The following is a 16,495-nucleotide window of genomic DNA, read 5'->3' as shown; positions in this document are numbered from 1 at the left end:
GGAGGCAGCACACGTGGGTGCTGATGCTGGTGGGGTAATGAATGGTATGAGTCTGTAACGATTTTCCTGATGCCTTCGATTTTCCCTGTGAAACGGGAAACTAAGAACGGGAGAGAAGATATCAGAGGCTTAAGGAGTGTGGTTAAGGTAATACGTGGATGTCTGGGAGAGCGGGATTGTCGATAGACCAGGGAAATGACCACAGTTGCCTGGCAGCACTAAGCACTCAATGATGTTCATTATCACAAACATAAAGTGGGATCGGTGCATGTAGTTACGAGTTTTTCCCTAGCTATGCTTGTCTGTTCAGGTGCAGGCACAGTTTGCTAGATTTAACCAGGGTCGAGGTGCTGCCAAGTGAGAAAACCACAGAGAGGCAAGGAAATAGAGATTGGATGCAAGGGGGCCATCATGATAATTGCCCAGGTAATGAAAGCAGGCTGACAAGGGAAAATGGTGAGGGGCAGCAAAAGGTGGTGGGATTAGTGGCACGGCGCTCCCAGTGGGTGAAGGTGGTGGGAGCAGTGATGATGCTCCCAGTGGGTTGAAGGTGATGAGAGAAGAGGATGGGAGTTCCCAGTGGATTGAAGGCTTATTGGAGTTGGGACACTGGGTGGTATGAACTGGGGAGTCAGGAGGTAAGTGATCAGAGGCTGAAATGGATGAAAATGAGAAGAAGGCTGGCAAGGTGGTGGTTCACCCCCAAACATGGCTGGAACACAGATTTTTGTTCCTTTTTGGAGTTCGATATGACCATTGCTTAGCTCTGGCAAAGGAAATGTGGATTGAGATGATGTGCCCAGTTTCTCTGCCTGGCCCATAAAAAAAATCATCTCATACAATTCTATACCTTTTATCCTTTCTGTCTGCCACTGAATGCAGAGAATCAGCCAAGGACTGTGAAGCCTCAGGGAACGGCTGCACTTCAAGTCAGAAGGAGCCTGGGTCCCTGAATCATCATTGTGGAAGGCTTTCCACCTAACCCAGTGGTGCAATGGACCACAGGCAAGAACTTAATTTAGAATGGGCTTCTTTTGTTAGATTTTGTGATTTAAAAAATTGATCCCATCTGACTGAATCGGAGATGTGGAAGTCATTGGTCTGGGAGGCTATGTTCCTGGGAGTGAGTGGCTGAGGTGAGATTTCAAACAAGGTTATGAGGAAGTAGAATTCAAGTGACCGAGAGGACATATTGTTAGATAAATTGCGCGTGCATGTGTGTGTGTGTGTGTGTGTGTGTGTGTGTGCTGAAATCACCAAGAATAGGGAAAGAAGCGTATAAGAGTGTGGCAGTGAGCCTGGAGCTAAAGAAATCATGGGCAGGAAGTAATCCAAGAGCAGAGAGTAACAGCAAGGAGAAGCAGTTAGTGAGAGAAACAGCTGAGGACCTTTAGCAAGGGAGGAGGAGGATGGTATGGAAGCAGTATCCGGGGACCAAGAGGATACTTGCCCCGTCTCCAAGGCCAGTGGTCAGAAGAACGAGGGGAAAACGTCAGCATAAGAGAGGCTGTAGCGGAGGAAGAGCAGCAGCGGCAGGAGGAACCCCAGGTAAGAGGGACATTCAGGGACGAGGCTGCAGATGACAGGGATTTTTCTAAAGAGCGATTCTGAATCCAAATGCACACTGGAGGGCTCGGGAGATGTTGGGGTCTTGTGATGGGAAGATGGAGACAGAATGAAGGATGTGTGGAGCCTTCTGGGGAGCAAAGAATAAAGAAGTGGGGTGACCTGGGAGCCTGGGCTGCTTGTGGCCATGGACACAGGGATCAAAGGCATGATGCAGTTAGTCCTGGGGAACCTGAGGCAGGTGGTGGTGATGAGGGGCAGAGAGCAGGGGTTCCTGGGACTCGGTCTTGACTCCTGTCACTGGAGGCAGTGGGGCCTGGGACACATGGGATTAGTCCCACTCTAAGACCCTTCTCTGAGCCCTTCTTCTTAACCCCTGTCATGGAAGGAAAAAGGTAGGAGTTGAGGCTGATAGATGTGATTAAAATGTGGATTCTTAATCACATCTACTAGCTTCAGCTGTCCTATTCTCAGGAGACTCACTTTTATATAGAGAGAAAACATGTGGTTCAGTGGGCAGTTTAGAGCAGACTTCATTTAAAAGGTTGCTCCATGTTCATTACAGAAAACAAAGTCAATGTGCTCTTGACATTATTGCACATGACTGCACAGCTGTGCACAAGCTCCACCCACCACGTGAGTGTTACCTCTTTCCCTAAGCCCTGATGCCTTGCTTCTCACAGAGCGGTCCACGGGCCTTGCTTCTCACAGAGCAGTCCACGGGCCAGCAGCATTGGCAACACCTGGGTGCTTGTTAGAAGTGCAGGATCTCGGCAAGACCCAGACCTACTGAATCTGAATCTGCATTTTAACCAGATGCCCAGGCGATCCTTAGGCACGTTAAACCCGAGAAGCACTCTGATGAATTTCTTATTAGAAGGAACAAAGCAGGTGCTTCCAAAAAGAAAAAGGCCAGTGAAAGAAACAGCCCGAGGAAAGATTGCATGTTACTCATCAACCTTAATGTTTCAAATTCAATACATTTTTCCCCCAGCCCTGGCAGTGCATTGGATTCATGTGAACTTCATTAAAAATTAAAACAAACAAAGTTCCAACTTGTATGACTCCAAAAACATCTCAGTGTTTCTTTAGGGAGAAATAGATGAGAACAGACAAAGTTGATTACACAGAACAAGGACAAAACAACTCTGAACTTTTAACCTGCATGAGTTGTCAGTAGAATCTTAGAATCATAGAATTCAGAGTTTAAAGCAGTGGCTCAACATTGGCTACACATCAGAGTCACCTGGGGAACTTTTAAAAAAGAACAAAATACCTGTGCTCAGCCCCAATCCCAGATATTCTGTCTGAGGAAAGGTCCTGGCATCAGGTATTTTCCATGTTCGTTCTCTTTTTCAAAAGCTCTCTATTTGATTCTCATATGCAGCAAGGATTGAGATTCACTGGTAGAAGTAAGATGCAAGGCACATATGTGATTTAAAATTATCTAGGAGCCAAATTAAGAAGGTAGAAACAAATGAAATTAATTTCAGTAATATGTCTTACTTGACACGATATAGCCAGAATATTATTTGAAATGTAATTAATGTAAAAAACTAATAATGAGATTTTTCTCAGTAAGACTTTGCAATCCACGGTGTATTTTACATGTGTAGAAAATCTCAATTTGGTTTAGCCACATTTCAAGGGTTCAATAGCCACATGTGGCTAATGACTGTCATAGTGGCCAGTGTAGTTCCAAGTAATGACAGTAGTGCTAGTCTATGAAAGATGGGTTTCCACCTCTGGAAAACAAAATTATTGCCCATTTAAGGTAAAAGGGACAGTTCAGAAGATAATGAGATGTAATTCAGTATTATTTCTTGCTTGCAAACAGCCTCTTAAAAATCACCATGGAAGTTCAATGAAGAGGTAAGATTTAGAAAGTTTGCAAAATTTCTTCCAAAAAGGGAAATGTCTGGGATTTACACGACAGTGGCAAATCCTTCCGTGATGCTATGTTAAGGCATGTAAATGAATACTGTGTTGAGTTTCTCAGCACACTCTGGTGTTGGGAAGGGCTGATCTGATTTTCATCTAGGAAAAGATAGGAACATAGTCATTGGCTACATTTTCTTTTTCCCTCTTGGAAGCAACCATTATGAAGAGCAGGCATCTCTGGGGATTTTGGTGTCTGTGCAGCTGAATCAGCACTGGAAGCAGGAATGTGGGAGGATAACATTCTGCGGCTTGGCATTCCTGTCCCAATTCCTCCACTTCTTAGAAAAGAAGCGTCACTCACTGATATTCTCCCAAACCAGCTGTTGAGTATAATAAAGACCTTCCTCTTAGTATTAACATTAGATTGGATTCTTAGGATCTAATTTTTGCCATGGGATTTTCCCCTAAAGAAATTAGAGAAATCACTTAGCCATTGGCATGTGTTAAACTGTAACCAGGTCATGTAGCTCTTCTGAGCCAGAGGCAAGTAAACAAAAAAACTTAGTGACATGTGCTGAGAACTAGGTTAAGCAAATTTCTCAGGATGGATTGCAGAATAGTTTGCTAGTGCTGGCAATAAAGTGTAGAGGCACTTAGGAGGGATGATTTCTCCTTTTGCTTTTTACCAAAATGCCTTTACTTCCCTCATAAGCCACTCTCTTTTTTCTGAAAGCCGACCACAGTTTTATAAAGAGAAAACATTAAAAACATAATTGGTCTTTGGTTTATCTAGTTTCTCCATTTTGTACCATTCTTTCACCTTTGCCGGTAATACCCTCTTCTCTCAGAAGGCCCTGGAATGTTTCTCTGCTGTTAAAATTCGTCCCAGCAAAGAGTTGTGAACTTACACCAAAGAGAAACCTGTTTATACCACAGTGCACATTACAAAGAACTATGACTCTTCCAGTGCTTTTGTGATAAAGAAATGAAGCACTAGCAGAAGAACATCAGGGACCCGTTAGGTAGTGAAGATTTTTAAAAGGTGGGCACGAAATTAGAAGTAGTGGAACCCTGAAACAGCACTGCATAGGCAAAGAACTGAGTACAGATTGAAATTAGAGCACTCTCGAGGGGTTTGGTATGAACCTGCAATTATGATAGGCGGCCACCAGGGGGCACTTCAGTCCTTTGGTTGTATGGGCAAAGGATCAGGTTTACCGTAATCAGAGTACTTTTTACTTCTTTGAAATAGAGTTTAAAGAAAATTACCAATTAGGGTTTAAAGATGATTCCTATAAGCAAGTTCTTAAATAAAAGCCGTGGAAAAAATGCGCTACCTGCCTCACTATGTGGTTTTGATAATTCAAGGTAGCCTTGCTTATGGTCCTAGATGTAGTAACCATGTTCCTTCTTGCTCTGATTTCTTATTTGGGAACCATATTCTTTTATTGAGTCAAAGGAGAACTTTTAAAGGGGATTTTCACAATTTCAATAGCCCCACAGTATCCTCTCGCTCTCTCTTTTCCTTTTCCACTGCTACATGAAATTTAAGTAGCTGCTTACTGTGTTAAAATGTGAAGATTATTTTGTAAATTTAGGAAGAATAGTATTTTAAGCCATACTCTCATTCATATGAAGAAATAACTTGAGACTGAGTAATTTATAAAGAAAAAAGGTTTAATTGGCTCTCAGTTCTGCAGGCTGTATCTGCTTCCGGGGAGGCCCCAGGAAGCTTACAATCATGGTGGAGGGTGAAGTGGGAGAAGGTACATCACAGGGCAAAAGCAGCAGCAAGAGAATGAATGGGGAGGTGCCACACACTTTTAAATGACCAGACCTCCCAAGAACTCACTCATCATCTCAAGGACAGTACTGGGGGATGGCACTAAACCACTCATGAGAAATACGACCCCGTGATCCAGCCACCTCCCCTCAGACCTCACCTCCAACACTGAGGATTACATTTCATTGTGAGATTTGGGCAAGGACCACATCCAAGCTATAGCAAGTAGTTACTTTAAAAGAAATGAAGTAACCTTAGCTGATAATTTGCAAGATATCATACCTGCTTTTCAGGTCAGATTACTCTGAGGTTCTCGTAAGAGAAGTCTGACATATATAAGATAAAGTGTGTGAGGTTTAATCCGTCTGAAACTCTAGAGTGCTCCCCTTTGCTTAAGGTTTGGGAAAGATTATTCTGTCTAATATGAATGAGTGTAGGACTCATATAGTGGATTAAGTTAATGCTGAGTGGTAAGGTAAAGACATGTAAATAAATCTTAAATGTTTGACTCAGAAGATTGCATTTAATTTGGCAGCCAGTAGGAAACCGTTGAAAGTTTTTGCGTAAGAGGGGTGGCATTCATGGAGTAGTGCGTTAGTGTCAGGGGAAATAGAAAGGAGGGGAAAAGCTCAAAAGCTTGGTGGAAGTGGGATCCATAAAACTAGGTAGCAGATCAAATGCAGAGACTAAAGAAGAAAGATGAGCGAAGATGACTCTGATGATGATGAGTAGGAGGATGATAGTGTCCTGAAAGACGAGGGAGGCCAAAAGCAGGAGAGAAATATCATAAACTTGACCTTCAATATGCAGAGTTGAGAATCAGGTAAAAATATGTATGGGAAGTGCTTGAAAAGGCACGAGACCATTGTCATGGAATAATAGCATTTAGTAAACACAAGGCAAGTATTTTAGGTGTACGATATCCGATACAGGCTGCACCCTCATTGTCAGGAAAATGATTTGTAAGTACGGGAGAAAGAACTTCAGGGCAGTTGGGGACTAGATCCTGGGCTTAAAAAAAAATCAGCTGGGGCAATGAAAAGAGGCAATGAGAAAGTAGCAAAGAGAAGATAACAAGTGAAACAACAGGAGATCGCTCTGAGCAGCCCAAGGACTTGGAGATGGCAAGCTTCAATATAGTAGAAGAGACAGTGGGCTTTAAGTAGGACTGGCTGAGTTCCAGTTCAGACTCCAGAACTTAAGCAGCTGGATTATCCCGGGCAACTTCACCTCTGTGTGCTTCGATTTCTCCATCTGTAAAATGGGGCTATTTAAAGTATCTGCACATAGGGTTACTGTGAGAATTAAGGGAGATCATACTTGAAAGTGCTTAAAACAGTGGCTGGAACACAGCCACAACTCAAGGACTATTAGCTCTCAGTAGTAGTATCATGGAAGTTAGATCAGAGAAAAAATTTTTAACTATTATTTTAGGTTCAGGGTACATGTGCAGGCTTGTTACATAGGTAAACTTGTGTCACAGGGGTTTGTTATACAGATTATTTCATCACCCAGGTACTAAGCCTAGTACTGAATAGCTATTTTTTTTCCAGTCCTCTTCCTCCTCCCACCCTCCACCCTTCAATAAGCCCTAGTGTCTGTTGCTCCCCTCTTTGTGTCTATGCGTTCTTATCATTTAGCCCTCATTTATAAGTGAAAACATGTAGTGCTTGGTTTTCTGTTCCTGCATTAGTTTGCTACGGATAATGGCCTCCAGTTCCATATAGGTTCCTGGAAAAGACATGGTCTAATTCTTTTCTGTGGATGCATAGTATTCCATGGTGTACCTATACCCCATTTTCCTTATCCAGTCTACTGCTGATGGGCATTTAGGCTGATTCATTGTCTTTGCTATTGTGAATAGTGCTGCAGTTAGCATATATGGGCATGTGTCTTTATGACAGAAAGATTTATATTCCTTTGGGTATATACCCAGCAGTGGATTGCTGGGTTGAATGGTAGTTCTGTTTTAAGTTCTTTGAGCAATTGCCACACCGCTTTCCACAATGGTTGATCTAATTTACACTCCCACAAGCAGTGTATAAAGGTTCCCTTTTCAAATCAGAGAAAATTTCCAGGAGATGGTCGATGATGCCAAATTTTTCTTAGAGTGGTGATGGCGGAGGCAAAGTTTGTCTTTAAAATGCAAAATTTCAATTAGAAGTTTCGGGTAATTGCAATAGCAATAACAGCAGAAACAATAACTCACATTTGTTTCCTTCAAAGTGGCCTTCTGTTTGAATTTGTTACATGTTTGGGGAATTTCTGTTTGAATTTGTTATATGTTGGGGAAATCGTTTTCAGTCTTCCTCATGCACATGAGAAAAGTCTGACAAAAAAGTAACAATATGTAAAAGAGCATATGTTTAATATTTGTAATACTATGTAGCACGTTTGCTTTCTCTCAGAAGAAAATTTAATGGTATAATTTGCCAAGAGGAAGTGATCTAAGTATCTTGTCCACCCCAGATAGCATACTGCCATGCCTAGAAACTGTGCCGGTGAACATTTAAAAATATTTTCTCAATGCACATCTTCTAAACGCTGTGTACCCTGCTATAATATACCCTACTGTAACACTTTCTCTAGGATTTATACTAGGTATAGATCAGTGATTTAATTACATTTTTAAATGGATGCTATTTTTAGGATCCTCCTAAGCCTTTAAATTCTAGTTGGCTATATATTGTTTAATATTGTGTTAGTCTGTTCTCATGCTGCTCTAAGGACGTACCCCAGACTGGGTAACTTATGAAGAAAAAAAGGTGAATTGAGTCACTGTTCCCCAGGGCTGGGGAGGTCTCAGGAAACTTATGATTATGATAGAAGGGGAAGCAAACAGATCCTTCTTTAAAGGGCAGCAGGGGAGAGAAGAATGAGCAAAGCAGGGAAAAGCCTCTTACAAAACCCTTATATTTCATGAGAACTCACACACTATCCCAAGAACAGCATGATGGTAACCACCCCCACGATTCAATTATCTCCCACTGGGTCCCTCCCACAACACATGGGGATTATGGAAACTACAGTTCAAGTTGAGATTTGGGTGGGGACACAGCCAAACCATATCACCCACCCCTAACACCCCTGTTTGCTTCTAGTCCTATAACTAGTCTCAAGTCCTGGCAGGCCCCTAGAGGTGAGGTTCAGAGTGTGGCCCACGAGGAGGTGTGCTACACCCCAAAAGAACTGATTGAGTTTTCTAATTTATATAAGCAGAAATCTGGAGCACAGGTATGGGAATGGATATTAAGGATACGGGGTAAGGATGGAAAGAACATAAAGTTGTATTAGGCTGAATTTATTAATCTGGGCCCACTAAGTCGGGATTCTGCATTTAATATTGCAGCCTGAGGAGTTAAAAAGGTTCTAATAGTTTATTTGCTTGGTTAGCTGAAACATGGATCAAAAGATGGCCCACTGTGAGTGAGCTAGAAATGCCTGATCTCAGTTTAATGTAGAGGAAGGGATCTAAAGGCTTAGGGAGATGGGAACAGTAGAGTGGATTAGTCACATTAGACGTACTCCTCCCAGTTGGGAGGGTCCAGAAGACATAGCCTTCACCAAATCTGTCCTTGTAAGACAGATTTGTGAAAGGAGCACCTGCTTCCTTGAAGAGCTCTGTGTTTGTTGGTTTCTATATACCAGATCTCACAGTGGGAACTGCAGTCACAATTACAAAACTTAAATGCAATGGGAATAATTGAACCCAAGGTAGCAGGGGCCCAGTGGCAGCTCTCAACCTTCAAAGGCAAGGTGGGTGTAGCTGCTGTAATGGACAGCAGAGGCAAAGCGGCAATCAGAATAGTCTGACTCGTGTAGACCTCTGTCACTGGCTAATTAATCACGGTGTTCTTAGAAGAGAAATTGATAGGAAGCCTACTGTATTCTTAATTTATATAAGGAGAAAACTTCTAGGTTGAGTGGATAAAGACTAATTTGAATTACAAAAAACAGAGAATCAGTTTGCAGACCCAGAACCCCTTGAATAAAGGGGAGGCCAGATCCCCTTGAGGAAGGACCCCACTACACTACTGACAATTTATGCTATTATTAATCTTTCTCCCAACCTTTCCCAAGAGATTTCTGGCCTTTTACCAAAGTAACTGTGCACGGGAAAAAGGGAAGTGATCAGATATTTCGGGGACTACTGGGCACTGGGTCTGAGCTGATAGTGATTCCAGGGGACCCAAAACGTCACTGTGGTTCTTCAGTTAAAGTAGGGGCTTATGGAGGTCAGGTAATTGATGCAGTTTTAGCTCAGATATGACTTACAGTGGGTCCAGTGGGTCCCTGGACTCATCCTGTGGCCAGTTCCCTAGTGCCAGAATGCATAGTTGGCATAGACAGTCTGTCATACTTAGCAGAACCCCCATATCTACTCCCTGACTGGTAGGATGATGGCTACTATGGTGGGAAAGGCCAAATGGAAGCTATTAGAGTTGACTCTTCCTAGAAAAATGGTAAATCAAAAACAATTTTGCATCCCTGGAGGGACTGCAGAAATTAGCACTACCATGAAGGACTTAAAAGATGCAGAGGTGGCGCTTTCCACCACATCTCCATTCGACTCTCCTATTTGGCCTGTGCAGAAGACAGATGGATCTTGCAGAATGACAGTGGATTATCATAAGCTTAACTAAGTGGTGACTCCAGTTGGAGCTGCTGTACCAGATGTGGTTTCATTGCTTGAGCAATTGCACAACCCCTGGTACCTGGATGCAGGTATTATTAATGCAGCCATTAATTTTGGCCTTTTTCTCCCTTCCCATCCATAAGACCCACCAGAAGATATCTGCTTTCAGCTAGCACGGCCAGCAATACACCTTCACTGTCCTTCCTCAGGGGTATATCAACTCTCTGGCTTTGTGTCATAATCTTGTCCGGAGACATCTTGATTACCTCCCTTCCACAAAATATCACAGTGTTCCATTACGTTGATGGCATTATGCTGATTGGACCCAGTGAGTGAGAAGTTGCAAACTCCCTGGACTTATTGGTGAGACATTTGCGTGCTAGAGGATGGGAAGTAAATCTCACTAAAATTCAGGGATCCTCTACCTCAGTAAAATTTTAGGGGCCCAGTGATGTGCAGCCTGTCGAGCTATTACTTCTAAGGAAAAGGATAACTTGTTGAATTGGCCCCTCCTGCAGCCAAGAAAGAGGCACAGTGAGGCCTCTTTGTGGACATATTTGGATTTTGTAAGCAATATATTCCTCATTTGTGTGTGTTGCTCTGGCCCATTTATTAAGCGACGTGAAAGGCTGCCAGTTTTGAGTGGGGCCCAGAACAGGAGAAGGCTCTGCCACAGGTCCAGGCTGCTGTGCAAGCTGCCCTGCCACCTGGGTCATATGACCCAGCTGATCCAACAGTGCTTGAGATGTCAGTGGCAAATAGAGATGCTGTTTGGAGCCTTTGGCAGCCCCCATAGGTGAATCACAGCGGAGGCCTCTAGGATTGTGGAGCAAGATAGAGGATTTTGGAGCAAGATAGGATTTTGGGCCTGCCATCTTCTGCAGATAACTACTCTCCTTTTGAGAGACAGCTCTTGGCCAGTTTACTGGGCTTTGTTGGAAACTGATCATTTGACTGTGGGTCATCAAGTCACCATGTGACCTGAACTGCCTATCATGAACTGGGTGCTTTCTGACCCATCAAGCCATAAAGTGAGTCATGGGCAGCAGCATTCCATCATCAAATGGAAGTGGTATACACCTGATGAGGCTCAATAGGTCCTGAAGGCACAAGTAAGTTACATGAGGAAGTGGCTCAAATGCCCTTGGTCTCCACCCCTGCCACCCTGCCTTCTCTCCCCAGCCTGCACCAGTGGCCTCATGGGGAGTTCCCTATGATCGGTTGACAGAGGAAGAGAAGACTGGCTTCCAGATGGTTCTGCACAATATGCAGGCACCACCCAAAAGTAGACAGCTGCAGCACTATGACCCCTTTCTGCGACATCCCTGAAGGACAGAGGCAAAGGGAAATCTTCCCAGTGGGCAGAACTTTGAGCAGTGCACCTGGTTGTGCACTTTGCATGGAAGGAGACATGGCCAGATATGTGATTACTGATGCATGGGCTGTAGCCAATGATTTGACTGGATGGTCAGGGACTTAAAAGAAGCATGATTGGAGAATTAGTGACAAATAAATTTGAGAAAGAGGTATGTTGATGAATCTCTCTGAGTGGTCAAACACCGTGAAGATATTTGTATCTCCTGTAAATGCTCACCAAAGGATGACCTCAACAGAGGAGAATTTTAATAATCAGTGGATGGGATGACCCATTCTGTGGACACTACTCAGCCTCCTTCCACAGCCACCCTTGTCATCTCCCAAGGGGCCCATGAACAAACTGGGCATGGTGGCAGGCGTGGAGGTTACACATGGGCTCAGCAACATGGACTCCCACTCACCAAGGCTGACCTGGCTACGGCCACTGCCAAGTGCCCAATTTGCCAGCAGCAGAGACCAACACTGAGCCCTTGATACGGCACCAGTCCTCAGGGTGATCAGCCAGCTACCTGGTGGCAGGTTGATTATACTGGACCTCTTCCATCATGGAAAGAGCAGTAGTTTGTCCTCACTGGAATAGACACTTAATCCAGATATGGGTTTGCTTATCCTGCAGACAATGCTTCTGCCAATACTACCATCCATGGACTCATGGATATGGACGTCTGTGGAATCCCTTATTCACCATCATGGTATTCCACACAGCATTGCCTCTGACCAAGGCACTCACGTTACAGCTAAAGAAATGTGGCAGTGGGCTCATGCTGATGGAATTCACTGGTCTTAATATGTCCCCATCTTTCTGATGCAGCTGAATTGATAGAATGGTTGAATGACCTTTCGAAATCACAATTATAATGCCAACTAGGTGACAATACTTTGCAGGGCTGGGGCAAAGTTCTCCAGAAGGCCGTATATGCCCTGAATCAGTGTCCAATATATGGTACTGTTTCTCCCAGAGCCAGGATTCACAGGTCCAGGAATCATGGTGTGGAAGTGGAAGTAGCACCATTCACCATCACCCCTAGTGACCCACTAGCAAAATTTTTGCTTCCTGTTCCCATGGCAGTATGTTCTGCTGGCCTAGAGATCTTAGTTCCAGAAAGAGGAATATTGCCACCAGGAGACAGAACAATGATTCAATTAAACTGGAAGTTAAGATTGCCACCTGGACACTTTGGGCTTCTCCTACGTTTAAGTCAACAGACTAAGAAGGGAGTTAGAGTGTTGGCTGGGGAGACTGACCCGGAATATCAAGATGAAATCAGTCTAGTACTCCACAATAGAGGTGTGGAATACAGGATATCCCTCAGGGCGTCTCTTAGTATTACCATGGTCTGTGATTAATGTCAATGGGGGCCCAGCACAGTGGCTCATGCCCGTAATCCTAGCACTTTAGGAGGCTGAGGCAGGTGGATCACAAGGTCAGGAGATGGAGACCATCCTGGCTAACATGGTGAAGCCCCATGTCTACTAAAGCAATACAAAAGATTAGCCGGGCATGGTAGTGTGTGCCTGTGATCCCAGCTACCTGGGAGGCTAAGGCAGGAGATGGGGAGGTTGCAGTGAGCCGAGATTGTGCCACTGCACTCCAGCCTGGGCAACAGAGCGAGACTCTTGTCTCAAAAATAATAATAATAATGTCAATGGGAAACTACAACAGTCCAGTCCAGGCAGGACTACAAATGGCCCAGACCCTTCAGGAATAAAGGTTTGAGTCAACCTGCTGGGGTGCTTGCTACAGGCAAAGGAAATACATAATGAGTGGTGGAAGAAGGTAGTCAGAAACACCAGCTCCAGCCACCTGACCAGCTACAGAAACATGGACCGTAATTGTCATGAGCTTCCTTTGTTAAGAAATGTTTGTGCAGGTTACACTTGTACTAAGAAAATATATTCATTTTATTTCCTTTGTTTTTCCTTTATGATGTGACATTAGATTTACTGAGTCCATATCAACATTTAAGAGTTGTTAATTTTATGATAATTGTGTTTAGGTTAAGGATTAGTGTAGTTCCAGTTGTACGAAGGATAGCTGTATTATGTTAGGTATAAGTATGACATTTTTATTGTGTTTATTTGAAGATTGTTTATGATTTCAGGAGATGTATATGGGTTCAAGTTGACAAAGGGTGTATTTGTGATGATTAATATTGAGTGTCAACTTGATTGGATTGAAGGATGCAAAATATTGTTCCTGGGTGTATATTTGAGGGTGTTGCCAAAGGAGATTAACATTTGAGTCAGGGGACTGGGAGAGACAGACCCACCCTCAGTCTGGGTGGGCACCATCTAATCACCTTCCGGCACAGTTAGAATAACGCAGGCAGGAGATGATGGAAGAGCAGACTGGCTGAGTCTCCTGGCCTTCATCTTTCTTCCATGCTGGATGCTTCCTGTCCTCGAACATTGAACTCCAAGTTCTACAGCTTTTGGGTTCTTGGACTTCACCAGTGGTTTGCCAGGGGCTCTCTGGCCTTTGACCAGAGACTGAAGGCTTCCCTGCTTTGGGGGTTTGGAGACTAGGACTGATCTACCACTGACTTCCTTGTTATTCAACTTGAAGACAGCCTATTGTGAGACTTTACCTTGTGATCGCATGAGTCAGTTCTCCTTAATAAACCCCCTTTCATATAGACTTCTGTCCTATTATTAATAGTCTGTCCTTCTAGAGAACTCTGACTAATACAGTGGGTCATGCGGGAATCAGCATTATCGTGCCTGGCACCTGCCTCAGGGGAGGCCATCACTGTTGCCTCAGGCAGCACAGGGTTTACCTCCTCAGACAAAGGCGGAAAGGCTGATGGCAGCCTGGGTGGAGGAGGGGAGGTGACCCCCACTGGGGGTGGGGAGGCTGTTTCTTCTGGCAAAAAAGCCTCATCAAAGTTGACAAGCTCAGTGTCCCCAGCTTCATCATGGTTCTCCTACACGTCCCCATTCCAAGTTGCAGCGTCCCATTCTTTTCTAATCAATATCCTCACTTTGACAGTCGACACCTGGTGAGGCTGAGAGTGTACCTTTTGTTGCTGGTCAGCATGATAAGAGCTTGGGTCTGATTTCCCACAATTTCAGCCCTTTGTGTACAGGAGATAAGACTCTCACTCGGCAATTCTACGATAGGCTTTCTGCAAGCTGAGGAGCAAGGGAGCCAGTCAGGGGTCAGAGTCCCAAAACCTCAAAAGTAGGTGAGCCTACAGCACAGCCTTCAGTCTGTGGCCAAAGGCCTGAGAGCGCCTGGTAAACCACTAGTGTGAGTCCAAGAGTTCAAAGCTGAAGAGCTCGGAGTCTGATGTTCAAGGGCAGGAAGCATCCAGCATGGGAGAAAGATGATGGCCGGAAGACTTAGCAAGTCTGCTCTTCCATCTTCTCCTGTCCGCTTTTTTTCTAGCCACACTGGCAGTTGATTAGATGGTGCCCAATCACCAACGAGGGTGGGTCTGTCTCTCCCAGTCCACGGACTCAGATGTTAATCTCCTTTGGCAACACGCTCACAATACTTTGCATCCTTCAATCCAATCTAGTTGACACTCAATACTAACCATCACAAATAACAAAATATTTTTTCTTGGAGTATGAACATTTATTGTTATAGTTTGTTAGACTTGCTTCATTTAGAAAATGTAAAATTAGGCTAGGCATGGTGGCTCATGCCTGTAATCCCAGCACTTTGGGAGGCTGAGGTAGGAGGATCACTTGAGGCCAGGAGTTTGAGATGAACCTGAGCAACATAACAAGACCTCTGTAAAAAACTAGACGGGAATGGTGGTGCCTGCCTGCCATCCTAGGTACTCAGAGTCTGAAGCCTGAGATCAATGGACTCGGGAGTTCGAGGCTGCATTGCAGTGAGTTACAATTGATTGCACCACTGCACTCCAGCCTGAGAGATAGGGCGAGACCCTGTCTCTTAAAAATAAAAAGAAATTATAACTATTACCATGCAATAAATCATGGTAAGAAATTTGATATATTTCTTTCAGACTTGTTTCCATATATTTCTTTTTATAGCGTTGTAATCATTCTACACATGTAATATCGGCACTGTTTTTAAATATGAAATTATTAGTAACTTGTTTTACTATATGGTCTTCACAATCATGGCTTTAATTATTATACAGTACATCACTAAGTGGATGTGTTATGATTTACCTCCTTATTCTCTTCTAACTGGACATTAGTTTCTTACTTTTTTACTGTTAAAAATGACAGCACTTGACATATTTAAGTATATGGCTTTTTCATATTTAATATTTTTCCTTACACTCAGAAGTTTAGCTGAGGATTAAAGGGGACAGGTATTTTTATAGCATTTGGGAGACAACACCAAATTATTTCCAAACGGACACAACACATACACATACACGATGTATGTGTTTATATGAGTGTATAATTTTGCTAAGAGAAAAACTTGTCTTGTTTTAGTTTGTATTCTCTGATTTCTTGTAGGTTTGAATACTTTCCTAATTGTATCTCTCTGATGTTATTTGCTTGTTCAGCTCTTTTGTGTTGGTCTGTTTCTAGAAAAGTGATTCTTTTGTTTAAAGTTAATTTAAGATGGTTACACTAAAGTTAGATTATTTATTACTTTTGGATACTCCTCTGTTCCCACCAAAATATGGACTTCAGTTTAAAGATATGCTTTCAAAATGCAACACCGTATCAATGAGCTTTAAAAGGGCTTAATAATGTTTGTACTCAAACAGAAGAAACCACCTGAAATACTTCCTTAAGAAAAACCTGACATCCTTAAGAAAAGAGAGATCTTCAGGAAGTAAAGCTTGAGATAATACACGAGTAGCTCAAACTACTTACAAAACATAGTGAGGCAGTTTGACAGCATTTATTTAAAGTAATTAGGTTTTGATAGACGTAAAAATCTAAATGCAAGATTTCTTAGCATCTGATACCTACCTGGTTTTTTTTCCTTCCGTGAAAACTACACTTTCTTTCAAATGAAAGCACAGAGGGAGAACATGGAAAGCCTGGGGAACAGCCAATGACCCGTGAATGTGTTGCAAGTTCTAGCGTTTGCTCCCTCCTATCTTTGACTCATCCATTACAGACCTCTTGCCCTGCTGTATTAGTCTATCTGCAAGGAGCAGAAATGAATTCTAGAAAAAAAAAAAATCAGGGAAAAGACAGAAAGGAGAAGATGTATTGGTGGGGTATGGAGTTATCTCAGGACTCTGAGCTGAGGATGAAGCTGGGCCTCAGGAGGACAGTCAGGGATGGGGACCTTCGGGAATGCCTCTTTT

Source organism: Saimiri boliviensis, chromosome 2 (genome assembly GCF_048565385.1).
Source record: "Saimiri boliviensis isolate mSaiBol1 chromosome 2, mSaiBol1.pri, whole genome shotgun sequence".
NCBI classification, from domain to species: Eukaryota; Metazoa; Chordata; class Mammalia; order Primates; family Cebidae; genus Saimiri; species Saimiri boliviensis.
This window is presented reverse-complemented; position numbering follows the sequence as displayed.